At 54.0% G+C, this 17,710-nt stretch overlaps 1 protein-coding gene across 2 annotated transcripts in view; it reads left to right on the forward strand.

Moving 5' to 3' along the window:
- Nucleotides 1-516: 516 nt before the first annotated feature.
- The window catches only part of LOC142249129 (uncharacterized), a 43,634-nt gene continuing 26,440 nt past the window's right edge, over nucleotides 517-17,710 (forward strand). The window contains exon 1 of one of the 2 annotated variants that reach the window (XM_075320728.1): nucleotides 517-543. The gene's annotated coding sequence lies outside the window, so the exon portion shown is untranslated. The remainder of the gene's footprint in view (nucleotides 544-17,710) is intronic. The other variant, XM_075320727.1, reaches the window with a different exon arrangement.

Below are 17,710 nucleotides of genomic sequence, written 5' to 3' on the forward strand. Positions count from 1 at the left end.
CTGATGTCTGGTTTCTATAGCGATTAATGCTATGGAAAGTGAACGTATGAGGCACGTTATACATTTAAAGAGACACCGCCCCTTTAAGGGGAACTCGACTTTTCATATAAGTCTATACGAAGTTACCTGCTATACATAAAATCACATCTGGAGGGGAATTAAAGGAGTAATGACTGGAAGCAAGGAGGTGGGGAGGGCTGACAACAGGGAACAAAGGTTTGCAATAGTAACTGTACAGCAAATCTGTCGACTTTAGCTGTACTGTCCCTTTTAGGGATAAGAACTATTAATAACAGTGGCAGTGAGAGGGTTAATTACTCGGTTTTCCTTTCTCTTGCCTGCCGCCTCCGTCCTGTTGCCGGTGACAGACAAATGCCGGCTCCTGTCCTCACTTCCGGTCTGTGCTTCCGCAAAACAGAGCGATGACAGGAAGTGACGGAGGAGGCTTTTTTTTCTTTTATTTCTCAACAAACTTTATAGACCGTTGACAGCAAGTTATTTAAAGGCACAGAAGCAGCAATGTGGAGATATTTGTGTACCGAGGTGACGGAGATTGTATATAGATGCCCTAAAGTAAGGTGACTGCCACAGCACCCCCACATCAGTGTCAGACAAAGCGCCTCCATATCAGTGTCACACTGCACCCCCATATCAGTGCCACACTGCACCCCCATATCAGTGCTAGACACAGCACCCCCATATCAGTGCCAGACACAGCACCTCCATATCAGTGCCAGACACAGCACCTCCATATCAGTGCCAGACACAGCGCCCCCATATCAGTGCCAGACACAGCGCCCCCATATCAGTGCCAGACACAGCACCCCCATATCAGTGCCAGACACAGCGCCCCCATATCAGTGCCAGACACAGCACCCCCATATCAGTGCCAGACACAGCGCCTCCATATCAGTGCCAGACACAGCGCCCCCATATCAGTGCCAGACAGCGCCTCCATATCAGTGCCAGACACAGCACCCCCATATCAGTGCCAGACACAGCACCTCCATATCAGTGCCAGACACAGCGCCCCCATATCAGTGCCAGACAGCGCCTCCATATCAGTGCCAGACACAGCACCCCCATATCAGTGCCAGACACAGCACCCCCATATCAGTGCCAGACACAGCACCCCCATATCAGTGCCAGACACAGCGCCCCCATATCAGTGCCAGACACAGCACCCCCATATCAGTGCCAGGCACTGCGCCCCCATATCAGTGCCAGACACAGCACCCCCATATCAGTGCCAGGCACTGCGCCCCCATATCAGTGCCAGACACAGCACCCCCATATCAGTGCCAGGCACTGCGCCCCCATATCAGTGCCAGGTACTGCGCCTCCATACCAGTGCCAGAAACAGTGCCCCCATATTAGTGTCAGACACAGCGCCTCTATATCAGTGCCAGACACAGCGCCTCCATATCAATGCCAGACACGGTGACCCTATTGCAGTACCATCCCAACCACAGCACCTTTATATCATTATCATCTAGAGCTCCCCCATATCAGTGCCATCTACAGCAGATATTTATGGGATTCCTAACTTACACAACCTAGTATACTGTATATCACGGGGTGATGCTGTGCACGTCCCAACTAAATAAAGTCCTGAAAGATCTATTGGCTTCTCATTGGCCGGCATATCAATATTAAACTATAAGGAAAGCCGAAATGTAGGAGGAAAAGTGAATAATAATGTATAGGTCACCTGAGCTGTGTGTACACGGGTATAACCCGCACCAATGACGTCAACGCAATCAGCGAACTGATAACCGGGAGATAACAGGAAAATATGAAATTCAAGGATTCTTTACACAGGGACAAAGTGTTATATATAGGATGCACACTGATAACATCTATAGTCACATCCAGGGATTCCTATAAATGATGGGTTACTCTGCACTTATAAATCAATGGAATCAGGCAATGGGATAGCGAGTGCAGCTCTGGAGTATAATACAGGATGTAATTCAGGATCAGTACAGGATCAGTAATGTAATGTATGTACACAGTGACTGCACCAGCAGAATAGTGAGTGCAGCTCTGGAGTATAATACAGGATGTAACTCAGGATCAGTACAGGATAAGTAATGTAATGTATGTACACAGTGACTGCACCAGCAGAATAGTGAGTGCAGCTCTGGGGTATAATACAGGATGTAACTCAGGATCAGTACAGGATCAGTAATGTATGTACACAGTGACTTCACCAGAAGAATAGTGAGTGCAGCTCTGGCGTATAATTCAGGATAAGTAATGTATGTACACAGTGACTTCACCAGCAGAATAGTGAGTGCAGCTCTAGAGTATAATACAGGAGGTAACTCAGGATCAGTACAGGATCAGTAATGTATGTACACAGTGACTTCACCAGAAGAATAGTGAGTGCAGCTCTGGCGTATAATTCAGGATAAGTAATGTATGTACACAGTGACTTCACCAGCAGAATAGTGAGTGCAGCTCTAGAGTATAATACAGGAGGTAACTCAGGATCAGTACAGGATCAGTAATGTAATGTATGTACACAGTGACTGCACCAGCAGAATAGTGAGTGCAGCTCTGGAGTATAATACAGGAGGTAACTCAGGATCAGTAATGTAATATATGTACACAGTGACTGCACCAGCAGAATAGTGAGTGCAGCTCTGGAGTATAATACAGGAGGTAACTCAGGATCAGTACAGGATCAGTAATGTAATGTATGTACACAGTGACTCCACCAGCAGAATAGTGAGTGCAGCTCTGGAGTATAATACAGGAGGTAACTCAGGATCAGTAATGTAATATATGTACACAGTGACTCCACCAGCAGAATAGTGAGTGCAGCTCTGGAGTATAATACAGGATGTAACTCAGGATCAGTACAGGATCAGTAATGTAATGTATGTACACAGTGACTGCAGCAGCAGAATAGTGAGTGCAGCTCTGGCGTATAATACAGGATATAACTCAGGATAAGTAATGTATGTACACAGTGACTTCACCAGCAGAATAGTGAGTGCAGCTCTGGCGTATAATACAGGATATAACTCAGGATAAGTAATGTATGTACACAGTGACTGCACCAGCAGAATAGTGAGTGCAGCTCTGGAGTATAATACAGGAGGTAACTCAGGATCAGTAATGTATGTACACAGTGACTGCACCAGCAGAATGCTCCTTTAATTCTATATTTAAATTATGTTAGAGTGTTAGAGACCTTCCCTTTAAGAACTGATCACAGTTGAGTGACTTTACGGTTTGCTTTGTTCATCATGTCCTGAGACATTTCCTTCTACACTGACATCCCTTTTTGCACGTCCCCCTTGTGCTTTCTTCCACAGACTAGTTTATTATTTTTGCCCTGGGGTTGGACAGGGCTGGAGTCTAGATATGATGTAGGAAGCGCAGCAATGCCCGGTGTAATAAGGCTATAAAACCATGTTCTGCACTCGATTACATCAATACTGGCTGGAAATCAAAGAGAAAAGGAAGATCTCGGCCATGAATATGGCAATAAAGGCAGATGCTACTTTAAAATAGTTTTATGATGCAGATCATGTCTGCAATGAATTTTATAAAACCAATGATCTCACCTGCACCCGACTTTCCAAGCCACCAATTCATTCACTATGGGGGTCGTCACAGACCAAGGACCACCCTTGTGTGGTGATTCATCTCTTAAAGGGTAGATATCAGAAGGTTTTTGCTACCTCATCTAAAAGCAGCATAATGTAGGCAAAGAGGCCCTGAGTTCAACAATGTATCACTTAGATTAGTGGCTGCAGCCGTTCTGACACAGTGAAAGATTTTGCATGTAGCAGTGCTGGGAAAGCTGCCCCCGCCCTCACCAGGCTGTCAGTGCACATTTCCATAGGTAGAAGCTGCTAATCACAGAGGGGGGCAGATTCAGATTACAACTTGCTGCTGAGACCCACTAATGAGAAAGATGAGAGGCTTAAATTAACATAGCAGGTAAACAAAAAACAACTGCGAGATAAGACAGGCAGTGCTGGAGTCTCTGTTTTAACTCTTGCAGCATGTGGTCTCCAGATTACATTGCAGAAATCTGCTGACAGAGTCCCTTTAAAGGGTTAATCCCAAAATAAAAAAAAAGTTATTTCCTATTCATAGTATCAGAGATAAGTTGCTCATTACTGGATGTCTGACCACTGGGACCCCAGAGATACCGAGAACAGGGTTTTGCAGCCCAAATTTAACTGGAGTGCATATGCTCAGCCTCTGCCCCATTCTCAATGGAGTGGACATGCACGTCCTCTGCCCCATTGTGAATGGAGTGCACATGCTCGTCCTCTGCCCCATTGTGAATGGAGTGCACATGCTCGTCCTCTGCCCCATTGTGAATGGAGTGCACATGCTCGTCCTCTGCCCCATTGTGAATGGAGTGCACATGCTCGTCCTCTGCCCCATTCTCAATGGAGTGCACATGCCTAATCTCTGCTCTGTCCTGAATGGAATGCACATGCTCGGCCTCTGACCCATTCTCAATGGAGTGGACATGCTCGGCCTCTGCCCCATTGTGAATGGAGTTCACATACTCAGCCTCTGTTCGGTTCTGAATGGAATGCACATGCTCGGCCTCTGCAGTGTTGTGAATGAAATGCACATGCTCCACCTCTGCCCCATTCTTAAAGTGAACCTGTCATCAGAAATTTAGCTATAAACCTAAAAGTTCCCCCCTCTGCAACTCCTGGGCTGCATTCTAGGAAGCTTCCTATAGTTTTTGTGGCCCCTTTTATTCCAAAATAAATACTTTACAAACTTGTACCTTTTCGTATGCAAATTTCTTAAATCTTCCATGGGGGCGGGCTGCCTGATGAACGTTGCTGTCCTCCTGCCGATTTATGCCGCCCCCGAACGCTGAATTTCAAACCTCAGGACGCCGCCCCTGGGCGCCCGTGGTCCCGCGCATGCGCTGTGCTACTGTAGCGGTGCCGTGCACTGCGTGCATGTGTGACCGCTGGTGACGCTTTTGCGCGGGCACCGACTGCTCCGTCCGCTCCTCCCATCTATTTCCTGCTGCTGAGCAGGATGGGAAGGAGGTGACGTCCGGTCATCTGGCCAGCGAGCGTTTGCGCAGAACGCTGGAGGAATAGGCGAAAGTGCGGTCACGAGGTTATGGGCGGCACTTGCTGATGACACTCACAGCGCCGCCCATAACCTCGTGCCCGCGCAAAGCGTCACTAGCGGTCACACGTGCACGGCACCGCTACAGTAGCACAGCGCATGCGCGGGACCACGGGCGCCCAGGGGCGGCGTCCTGAGGTTTGAAATTCAGCGTTCGGGGGCGGCGTAAATCGGCAGGAGGACAGCAATGTACATCAGGCAGCCCGCCTCCATGGAAGATTTAAGAAATTTGCATACGAAAAGGTACAAGTTTGTAAAGTATTTCTTTTGGAATAAAAGGGGCCACAAAAACTATAGGAAGCTTCCTAGAATGCAGCCCAGGAGCTGCAGAGGGGGGAACTTTTAGGTTTATAGCTAAATTTCTGATGACAGGTTCCCTTTAATGGAGTGCACATGCTCAGCCTCAAGTCCCATTGTGAATGCAGTGCACATGGTCCTCCTCTGCCCCATTCTTGATGGATTGCACATATTCCACCTCTGCCCTATTCTTGATGGAGTGCACATGCTCAGCTTCAAGTCCCATTCTGAATGGAGTGCACATGCTCGTCTTCTGCTACATTGTGAATGGCCGGCGCATGCTCAGACTCTTCTGAATGGAGTATACATGCTTGGCCTCTTCCCCATTCTGAATTGAGTGTGCTAGAGGAAACAACCTGCATACTGTTTTATTACTGAGTGTAAACGGTTATTCATAAACTCACAATGTGGTCTTATAATAAATAATACTAGAAGGTGGCCCGATTCTACGCATCGGGTATTCTAGAATTTACGTATTGTGTAGTTAATGTATGTTGTTATATATATATATATATAGATGTTGTTGTGTGTAGTTACCAAGTGTTTGTGTAGGGCGCTGTACATGATCTGGGTGTTGTCTGGGTGTGGCGGGGGGTGAGAGCGGTGTTGTTTGTGTGTTGCGTTGTTTGTGGAGCGCTGTGTGTCTGTAGCGTTGTGTGTGTGTTGCGCAGTTTGTGTGGGTGTGGACTGCGTGTGTGTGTTTTGGGGGGAGGTATGTTTTGTGCAGTGTGTGTGTTGCGCGGTATGTGCGTATATTTATGTATGCCGCGGTGTTTGTGTGTTGGGTGTTGTGTGTGCGGCATTGTCTGTGTGTGTGTGTGTGTGTGTGGGTGTCTGTGTAGGGCGGTGTTTGTGGTTCCCAGCGTGTGTGTGGTGTGTTGTGCGGTGCGCGTGTGGCGGTGTGTGTGTGTGTGTTTTGGGGGGAGGTGTGCACCCCTCATCGTGCTCCATCCCCCATGCTGCGCACCTCCCATCGTGTTCCATCCCCCATGCTGCGCACCCCCCATCATGCTCCATCTCCCATGCCGCGCACCCCCATCGTGCTTCATCCCCCATGCTGCACACCACCCATCATGCTCCATCCCCCATGCTGCGCACCCCATATTGTACTCCATCCCCCATGCTGCGCACCCCCCATCGTGCTCCATCCCCCATGCTGCGCTCCCCCCATCGTGCTCCATCCCCCATGCTGCGCACCCCCTATTGTACTCCATCCCCCATGCAGCGCACCCCCTATTGTACTCCATCCCCCATGCTGCGCACCCCCCATCGTGCTCCATCCCCCATGCTGCGCTCCCCCCATCGTGCTACATCTCCCATGCTGCGCACCCCCCATCGTGCTCCATCTCCCATGCTGCGCACCCCCATCGTGCTTCATCCCCCATGCTGCACACCCCCCATCATGCTCCATCCCCCATGCTGCGCACCCCCTATTGTACTCCATCCCCCATGCTGCGCACCCCCCATCGTGCTCCATCCCCCATGCTGTGCTCCCCCCATCGTGCTCCATCCCCCATGCTGCGCACCCCCTATTGTACTCCATCCCCCATGTTGCGCACCCCCTATTGTACTCCATCCCCCATGCTGCGCACCCCCCATCGTGCTCCATCCCCCATGCTGCGCTCCCCCCATCGTGCTACATCTCCCATGCTGCGCACCCCCCATCGTGCTCCATGCTCCATGCTGCACACCCCCCATCGTGCTCCATCCTCCAGGCTGCACACCCCCCATCGTGCTCCATGCCCCATGCTGCGCACCCCCCATCGTGCTCCATCCTCCATGCTACACACACCCCCATCGTGCTCCATCCTCCATGCTGCACACCCCCCATCGTGCTCCATCCCCCATGCTGGGGGCGGGTCCGAGTGTGGCAACGTGTGACGGGGGCGGGGCTGAGCGGGCGAGGCGTCAGCGTATGCCGGCTCCCTGCACATGTGTACCGGGAGCCGGTGTACGCTGGAGCGGGGCTGAGCGGGCGAGGCGTCAGCGTATGCTGGCTCCCTGCACATGTGTACCGGGAGCGGTGTACGCTGGAGCGGGGATGAGCGGGCGAGGCGTCAGCGTATGCCGGCTTCCTGCACATGTGTACCGGGAGCCGGTGTACGCTGGAGCGGGCGATGCGTGCGGAGGGCCGGGGCGAGCGGCTAATCCATGCGGGGGGCGAGGCCAGGCCGAGGCGAGCAGCCAATCCGTGGGGGGCGGGGCCAGGCCGAGCCCAGCGGCCAATCCGACAGTTGTCACTGTAATGAAACTGTCACGGCGACACGATTTTGGAGCAAGACAGACAGAATAAGGCAATTATATATATAGATACATATGTAATTAATATTTTTTTCCAATATAATTAATTTTCAAATCTACCCCATTTTGCGCATATCACCCCCTAAAGCAGGGGTGGGGAACCTTTTTACTGCCGGGGGCCATTTGGAATTTCCTACTAACCTTTGGGGGCCGCACAACATTATCAACCTGAAAAATAACCCTGCTATATTTGGTCAAACGATTAATTAACTCACCCCTATTGTGGTGGCCGGAGCTGCTTCTCTTTGGTGCGATTGTGATGTTCGGTGATATTGATCATCTTGTTTCTCACAGCTGCTTTTCCAGGTTTGTCTCTGTCTGGAGATGCTGGGGGCATACACATCACAGGAGGGGCCAGGGCGCATAAATTACAGGAGACACTGGAAGTACACATCACAGGAGGGGCTGGGGCATATACATCACAGGAGGGGCTGGGGCATATACATCAGTAGGGGGCATGGACAGCCCTGGCGGTGGCACAGACATGACTGGGGACACGCACAGCACTGGGTGGCAGCACGCACTGCACTGGGTGGCAGCACGGACTGCACTGGGTGGCAGCACGGACTGCACTGGGTGGCAACACTAGGGAGACAGACAGGTCTGGGGGAACATAGACATCAACAGGAGAGCACGGACTGGGGAGCATAGAAAGCAGTGGGAGGGTACAGACAGCAGTAGCGAGTTAAGAGCACTGAGGGGTGGCACACAGCACTGGGGAGCATGGACAGCATAAGGGGGGCACAGGCAGCACTCACCGTGGCATGGACAGCACTGGTGGCAGCATGGACAGCATTAGGTGGTGCGGACAGCACTGGTGGGGGGGCATAGACATCACCCAGGGGGTACAGACAGCAGTGAGGGGTTACACCGCGCTGAGGGGGTACACAGCACTGGGGTGTACACAGCACTAGGGGGTACACACAGCACTAGGGGGTACACACAGCACCTGGGGGTACACAGCACTGGGGGGTACACACTGTACTAGGAGGTACACAGCACGAGGGGGTACACACAGCACGAGGGGGTACACACAGCACGAGGGGGTACACACAGCACGAGGGGGTACACACAGCACGAGGGGGTACACAGCACTAGGGGGTACACAGCACTAGGGGGTACACAGTACTAGGGGGTACACAGTACTAGGGGGTACTCACTGCACTAGGGGGTACTCACTGCACTAGGGGGTACACACTGCACTAGGGGGTACACACAGCATTGGGGGGTACACACAGCACGAGGGGGTACACAGCACAAGGGGGTACACACAGCATTAAGGGGTACACAGCATTAGGGGGTACTCACTGTACTAGGGGGTACTCACTGTACTAGGGGGTACACACTGCACTAGGGGGTACATACAGCACGAGGGGGTACACACAGCATTGGGGGGTACATACAGCACTGGGGGGTACACACTGTACTAGGAGGTACACAGCATGAGGGGGTACACACAGCACGAGGGGGTACACAGCACGAGGGGGTACACAGCACGAGGGGGTACACAGCACGAGGGGGTACACAGCATTAAGGGGTACACACAGCATTAGGGGGTACACACTGCACTAGGGGGTACACACTGCACTAGGGGGTACACACTGCACTAGGGGGTACACACTGCACTAGGGGGTACACACAGCATTGGGGGGTACATACAGCACGAGGGGGTATACAGCACGAGGGGGTACATACAGTATTGGGGGGTACACACAGTACGAGGGTGTCAGGTACCACCGGGGGGTCACTCAGAAATCCCCCGCGCTGGCTACCAGTACGTCACAATCGGGGGGTAACAAGCAGGAGTCAACCCTCCTTTATACCTCCCGACCGACAGACAGAGCACGTGACGCGCTCTCTAGCGCCCCTCTTATAGTCAGGCCAATTATGGAATTGCCCGACAATAAGCAAGGAGGCCGCTATACTACTTATGCCGATTATTGAAGGGTCCCCGGTGAGAGTAGGGTATATATTCCCCCGACCTCCGCGGGCGGAATATATAATATCTTCCCGGATCTCACTGGCCTCCCCACAATAATCCTTGGCACAACTCGCTGCCACCAACCGATTTACGGTAACTATTAGCCGAACACACAGACGTGGGATTCAAGATCGAGATAACAGAACAGCCCAAGATTAATTATATAATTTAATCGCCTAAGGCACACTAGAAACTACAATATATACAATAGGGAATCTACAGAATATACATATGTCAGAGTACAGTTACAGATAAAGCATGGGTTACAAACAGGCATACAATTACATCAGTTACCTTGTGTGTCTGGCCACAGGGGGGCGCTGTAGACCAGGTTTCCAGGAACTCCCTCTCCAGGTCTTTCCCAACCAGGCCCCCGAGCAGAAGAACACTGGAAAATGGCCGAAGCAGGGTTATCAACCTGGGCCAATCCAGGTCCCCTCCTACCTTAGTGACCTCACAGGGAGCACTGCTCCACCCCTGGCTGGAGTTATGGACAAATTCACAACATGGAATATGGGCCATAACTTTGCCTGGGAGCGTCGTAGGCGGACGCCAATGCTCTCATTGTGACAGTTATGAATTTAGCTACAGAACGAGGGGACTCATGACCTGTCTGCCAGTTCCCCATTGGCTGATATCACGCCTGGGGCATTTCCCAATGTCCTGCTCCCATAAAAAGGGGGTGCCGGCATCGTCCACATGCGGAGACACCATTTTTATGGTTGCCATATTTATCGGAAATATGGCTTGCGAGATATGAACCATTTTTTACTGGAGTCGTTCTGTCTGGCTATTTCCAGAGCCTTGCTAATTAGATAGCAGCTCCTACTACAGGGTGACGGCAGGGAGTCATCCTGTGTCCATTGTCCCAAAGCCACCTAATTTCCATATCACAGGACATGGCCATGGAGTTTGTTGCTAAACCAGTTGTGTGGGGGGAAGGGGGTAGTGACACCAGGAGAGGGCTTCCTGACATGACTTGAATGTCATGATTTATCGTCATATCTCCGGATTTACCTCACACCTCCCCCCTTTTGAGGGCGCTAGGGGGCAGCACACTCCGGTGTTCCCCCGTGCGCCCGTCCGCGACCTCTCCTTGTCGGGACAGCCCGTCTGCGTTACCGTGGTCACGGCCCCTTTTGTGGCGAATGGTGAAGTTGTATTGCTGGAGCGCAAGGCTCCATCGCAACAATCGCCCATTCGTCCCAGAGACGGTGTGCAACCAGCTGAGGGGATTGTGGTCCGTCTCCACGATGAAGTGGCGCCCGTATAGATAGGGTTGCAGACGCTGCAGGGCCCACACTATGGCCAGGCACTCCTTCTCCATCGTGGAATAGGCAACTTCCCTTGGTAACAGCTTCCTGCTCAGGTACAAGACTGGGTGCTCTTGGCTCGCAGAGTCCACCTGGCTGAGCACCGCACCGAGGCCGAAGTCACTGGCGTCGGTCTGTACTACAAACGGCCGCGTGAAGTCGGCTGCCTGTAGCACGGGCGGGCTGGACAGGGCGTCCTTTAGGGCCCGGAAGGCTGTCTCGCAGTCCATTGTCCAATCGACTGCAGAGGGCAGCTTCTTCTTGGTGAGGTCCGTCAGGGGCTTTGCCAGGCTACTATAGCATGGAACAAACCTCCTATAGTACCCAGCGGTCCCCAAGAAGGACATCACCTGCTTCTTGGTCCTGGGGGTGGGCCAGGATGCGATGGCCTCCACTTTCTCAGGCTCGGGCTTCAGCGTTCCCCCACCTACCCGGTGACCGAGGTACTGGACCTCGCTCATGGCCAGCTGACACTTTCCCGGCTTGATGGTCAAACCTGCCCGGTGGATCCGCCTGAGCACCTGTGCTAGATGCTCTAGGTGGTCCTCCCAGGTGGGACTGAAGACGGCAATGTCATCTAGGTACGCGGCCGCGTACCCTTCAAGTCCCTTGAGCAGGGTGTTGACCATCCGCTGGAAAGTGGCAGGGGCATTCCTCATCCCGAATGGCATCACCGTGGACTCGTACAGTCCAAATGGGGTAATAAAGGCAGAGCGTTCCCTGGCCTTGCGAGTCAGGGGGATCTGCCAATATCCCCGGCTCAGATCCATGATGGTCAGGTACTGAGCCCCGGCCAACTGATCGAGCAGGTCATCGATGCGTGGCATTGGGTACGCATCGGCGACCGTGACCGCATTGAGCCCCCTGTAGTCCACGCAGAACCGAGTGGTTCGGTCCTTCTTAGGGACGAGGACTACAGGCGAGGCCCAAGCGCTGTTGGATGCCTGGATCACCCCCAGCTTCAGCATCTCGTCAATCTCCTGGCGCATGTGTTGCTGCACCTCCAGGGAGACCCGATATGCTGAACGCCGGATCGGGGGATGATCCCCAGTGTCCACGTGATGGACAGCCAAGTCAGTCCTTCCGGGCTGGTTGGTAAACAACCCCCGGAAGGGGTGTAGGGTGGCCCACAGCTGGGACCGTTGGTCCTCCAAGAGCTGGTGGCCAACCTCCACATCCTCAATGGATCCGCCTGCCCTAACCTGGGCTAGCATATCCAAGAGGGTTTCCGCTTCTCCCTCCTCGGGCAGGTTGCACACAGGGAGTGCACATGCCTCCCGCTCATGATGTGCCTTCATCATGTTCACATGGAAGGGCTTCCGCCTTCCACGGGCAGGGTCCAGGGTGACCAGGTACGTCACAGGGTTGAGCTGCTGGTACACGAGGTATGGGCCTTCCCAGGCTGCCTGAAGCTTGTCCTGTGGTACGGGGACCAGTACCCACACCTCTTGACCCACTTGGTAGGTCCTCTCACAAGCGTTCTGGTCGTACCAACGCTTCTGATCAGCCTGGGCTTGAGCCATATTGTCGTGTACCAGTTGCGTCAAGGCCTGCATTTTGTCCCGGAAGCGCATGACATACTCGATAACCGACACTCCAGGGGTGGCCAAATCCCCTTCCCAAGCCTCTTTCACCAGAGCCAGGGGGCCCCGCACACGTCGCCCGTACAGGAGCTCAAACGGTGAGAATCCTGTTGAGGCCTGTGGAACCTCCCGGTAAGCAAATAACAGGTGTGGGAGATACCGCTCCCAGTCACGCCCATGGGAGTCGACCAACATCTTAAGCATCTGCTTTAAGGTGCCATTGAACCGCTCGCACAGGCCATTAGTCTGTGGATGGTACGGGCTGGCCACCAGATGTCGCACCTGGACTTGCTTACAGAGGGCCTCCATCAGCTGGGACATGAATTGGGTCCCCCGGTCAGTGAGCATTTCCTGGGGAAAACCCACTCGGGAGAAAATCTCCAGCAATGCGGTGGCCACCTTGTCAGCCCGAATGGACGACAAGGCCACTGCTTCTGGGTACCGGGTGGCATAGTCCACTACCGTCAGTATGAAGCGTTTCCCGGAGCTGCTGGGGATGGCCAGCGGGCCGACCAGATCCACAGCCACCCTCCTGAAAGGCTCATCGATGATTGGCAGAGATACCAGTGGGGCTTTGGGGTGTGGCCCCGCCTTCCCCACTCTCTGACAGGTTTCACACGAACGGCAGTAGGCAGCCACATCGGCCCCCATTTTTGGCCAGTAGAAATGCCGGTTTAACCTGGCCTTGGTCTTAGCGATCCCTAGGTGTCCGGCCATCGGAATCTCATGTGCGATCCGCAACAACTCCGTCCGGAACGGATAGGGTACCACCAACTGTCGGTCCCTGGGCCACGCCTCCGGTGAACCCTGCTGGACCGTGGCCCGGTACAGCCGTCCTTGGTCCCAGACCACTCGCTCCGGGTCCGAGTCCGAGGGAGGCTGTGCCGCCTGCTCCTTTAGAGCTTTCAGGCTGTCGTCAGCTTCTAACGCTGCCTGAAACCCCTGACCAGATGTGGCCAGAATCGACGAGACTGTCACATCTTCGGTCAGTACCCCGGGACCTGTGTCCTGGCCTCCACCTGACTCGGCTGCCACTTGGTCAGAAGGGGAAGAGCTATCGGACCTCCGGGAGGCCCCTTGGCTTCCAGCACTCCCACTGCGGGTGACAGCGGCCACAGCCGCTGCGACCGTGGGTCGTGCCTGCTCCTCCTCCGTTCCTGACCAAGTCGCCGGTTCAGGCAGACCTACCTGGCTTCCTGACACCCCGGTTGTGGGGGAACCCTGCACCGAGATCTTACCTGGGAGCACTTCCGCTCCTGGACCGGCCCCAATCTCACCTGCCTGTTCCCCCCCTGCAGCAACAGAACCCCGCTGTGAAATCTCTGGGGACCCCACATTTGCTGTGGTAGCCCCCACCCCACACACTGGTCCTCCCCCTGCAGCACCCTGCTCTCTGCTTATCCCTGCAGAGGGCAGCAGATCCCAGCTCACAGGCTGGTTACTTGTAGAGGCATTGTCACACCTTTCTCTGACCCCCTCCCCTGTCACAGCTGCAGCTGCGTGTGTGTCTATGGTGTCTGTGCAAGCAGAAATATCAGAGTTCACTCCCTTACATCATTCATAGATAACACATTAACATTGTCCGGAGGCACGTCAGCACTGGCTGAAGGTTCAGCCTTTGGGGCGGGGCCAAACTGGGAGGTTATTTGCCCCAAATCTGTCCCAAGTAGCACGTTTGCAGGGATCCGATCAGTTACCCCCACCTCCCTCACCCCTCGCCCTGCGCCCCAGTCCACATAAATGTCAGCAACAGGCAGCGCCGGGTCAATGCCTCCAATCCCGGAGACAGCGAGGGTTTTTCCAGGGATCAAGTCTTGGGGGGACACCATCTCAGGCCGCACCAGAGTCACCTCCGAGGCGCTGTCTCGCAGTCCTATGGTCACAGACCGGCCGACGGTGACAGGTTGGAAGCTGTCCAGGGACCTACCACCACCCCCACCCACACAATACACTTTGGGCGGCCCTTGGGACGGGGACGGAGCCGGGGCCTTGGGACGCTGAGGGCACATGGCCTTGAAGTGTCCAGGTAGGTTGCACTGGTGGCACCGTCTTGGCTCTGCCACGGGCCTGGAGAGGGGAGTTGAGGGGGACACCCCCTGCAGTCTAGGGGCAGGTGGGGCAGTCGCAGAGTTCATCTTACCCCCTCTCCAGGTGCTGCTGGTGGCTGCTCTCCTGGCTTCAGGAGCCCGGTTGTTGGTGTAGTCATCGGCAAGGGCAGCTGTAGCCGTGGACCCCTTTGGCTTCTGGTCTCGGATGAACTGGCGGAGATCCTCAGGGCAGTTCCACAAGAGTTGCTCCGTGATGAACAAGTCCAGGATCTCCGGTCCGGTGGAAAGCTGCAGGCCTTGGGTCCAGTGGTCGGCAGCTCGGGCAAGTGCCCGCCGGTGGTCAGCCCAGGAGTCCTTTGGTCCCTTCTGTAGGCTCCGGAACTTCTTGCGGTAGGACTCCGGGGTGAGGTTGTACTGTTGGATCAGGGCCCGCTTGATGGTGTCGTAGCCCTGATCCGCCTCAGCAGGCAAGTCCCCAAGGATATCCAGGGCCTTACCCCTTAAACGGGGGGTCAGGTATTTGGCCCACTGGTCCTTGTTCAGATGATGCTGCAAGCAAAGTCCGTTCAAAAGCAGTCAAGAAAGAGTCCAAGTCTCCATCCTTCTCCAGCACTGGGAAGTCCTCAACACGGACCTTTGGAAGTTTGGTGTCTGGAAGGTCACGGGTGGCTGATGAGGGCCGGAGCTGAGCTAGCTGCAGCTGGTAGTTACGCTCTGCCTGGCGCTCTTCACGCGCTGCTTGCCGCTCACGCTCGGCCATGAGTTCCTTGTAGCCCTCCCGGTCTCCAGCCTGGCGTAGGGCCATAGCCATTTGAAGAAGGCTATCCGAGCCTCCCAGGCTCGGTGGAATGGCACGTGGTGATCTGCGGCCCGCTGCGGAGCCTGGTGCTTCACTGTCCATTGCAGAGCGGAGGGCTGGCGTCTGGCTCGTTGAGGACCCTTGGGCGAGCTGCTCCTCATCTTGTCCAGCAGTGCCCGGTTGTGCAATGTCCTCTGCAGAGCTGTTTTCTGGCGTCGAGCTCCTGGAGGACTCGTGGACAACCTCCTCATCGTCTCTGGCCTTAGCATCGGCCATTCCTTTGGCTTTGCTCCTGGTGCTCTCAGCCATTCTTGCAGACTTTTGGTCACTGACACAGAACTGACACCTGATGCCTCCACACACCTTACAGTATCTGCACTCTGACACTCTAGTGTTGAGCTAGTCTGAAGACCCCAGCAGCCACAGCTGCTGCAGGCAGTCTTTAGTGTCTGGGAGTATGGGTCTCACACTCACACACACTATTATCTCGATCCCACCGCTTGCCACCAATATGTCAGGTACCACCGGGGGGTCACTCAGAAATCCCCCGCGCTGGCTACCAGTACGTCACAATCGGGGGGTAACAAGCAGGAGTCAACCCTCCTTTATACCTCCCGACCGACAGACAGAGCACGTGACGCGCTCTCTAGCGCCCCTCTTATAGTCAGGCCAATTATGGAATTGCCCGACAATAAGCAAGGAGGCCGCTATACTACTTATGCCGATTATTGAAGGGTCCCCGGTGAGAGTAGGGTATATATTCCCCCGACCTCCGCGGGCGGAATATATAATATCTTCCCGGATCTCACTGGCCTCCCCACAATAATCCTTGGCACAACTCGCTGCCACCAACCGATTTACGGTAACTATTAGCCGAACACACAGACGTGGGATTCAAGATCGAGATAACAGAACAGCCCAAGATTAATTATATAATTTAATCGCCTAAGGCACACTAGAAACTACAATATATACAATAGGGAATCTACAGAATATACATATGTCAGAGTACAGTTACAGATAAAGCATGGGTTACAAACAGGCATACAATTACATCAGTTACCTTGTGTGTCTGGCCACAGGGGGGCGCTGTAGACCAGGTTTCCAGGAACTCCCTCTCCAGGTCTTTCCCAACCAGGCCCCCGAGCAGAAGAACACTGGAAAATGGCCGAAGCAGGGTTATCAACCTGGGCCAATCCAGGTCCCCTCCTACCTTAGTGACCTCACAGGGAGCACTGCTCCACCCCTGGCTGGAGTTATGGACAAATTCACAACATGGAATATGGGCCATAACTTTGCCTGGGAGCGTCGTAGGCGGACGCCAATGCTCTCATTGTGACAGTTATGAATTTAGCTACAGAACGAGGGGACTCATGACCTGTCTGCCAGTTCCCCATTGGCTGATATCACGCCTGGGGCATTTCCCAATGTCCTGCTCCCATAAAAAGGGGGTGCCGGCATCGTCCACATGCGGAGACACCATTTTTATGGTTGCCATATTTATCGGAAATATGGCTTGCGAGATATGAACCATTTTTTACTGGAGTCGTTCTGTCTGGCTATTTCCAGAGCCTTGCTAATTAGATAGCAGCTCCTACTACAGGGTGACGGCAGGGAGTCATCCTGTGTCCATTGTCCCAAAGCCACCTAATTTCCATATCACAGGACATGGCCATGGAGTTTGTTGCTAAACCAGTTGTGTGGGGGGAAGGGGGTAGTGACACCAGGAGAGGGCTTCCTGACATGACTTGAATGTCATGATTTATCGTCATATCTCCGGATTTACCTCACAGAGGGGGTACACAGCACTGAGCGGGGGGGGGGCAGCGATGGGTTGAGTACTCGCAGTGAGGGGGAGGGAGAGTCACACACACACACAGCAGGTTCGGGAGGCTGGTAAACCTGCTGCAGCTCTTCTGTGTGACTTTATCGCAGCGTGCTGCTTCCGCCCACCAGAGCACACAGGCCGGGGATAAGCCTAGAATGTATGGGCTGCAGTCAGGTCCTGGAAGTCAGGATCTGGAGAGAGCCCGTACATTCTAGCATCTACCCACAGGGCATAAGGCAGTGGGATTTAAAGGGCCGGCAGCCGGGAAAAGCGCGGCTGCCACCAAAGCACAATGGTCCCCGGGAATGTGCTCGGGGGCCGCATAAAAAGTCGTCACGGGCCGTATACGGCCCGCGGGCCGGAGGTTCCCCACCCCTGCCCTAAAGGATGTCCCACCTGGGTTCATTTACCTTCTAGTTGCAATTCGATC

Source organism: Anomaloglossus baeobatrachus, chromosome 8 (assembly GCF_048569485.1).
Source record: "Anomaloglossus baeobatrachus isolate aAnoBae1 chromosome 8, aAnoBae1.hap1, whole genome shotgun sequence".
Classification (NCBI taxonomy): domain Eukaryota; kingdom Metazoa; phylum Chordata; class Amphibia; order Anura; family Aromobatidae; genus Anomaloglossus; species Anomaloglossus baeobatrachus.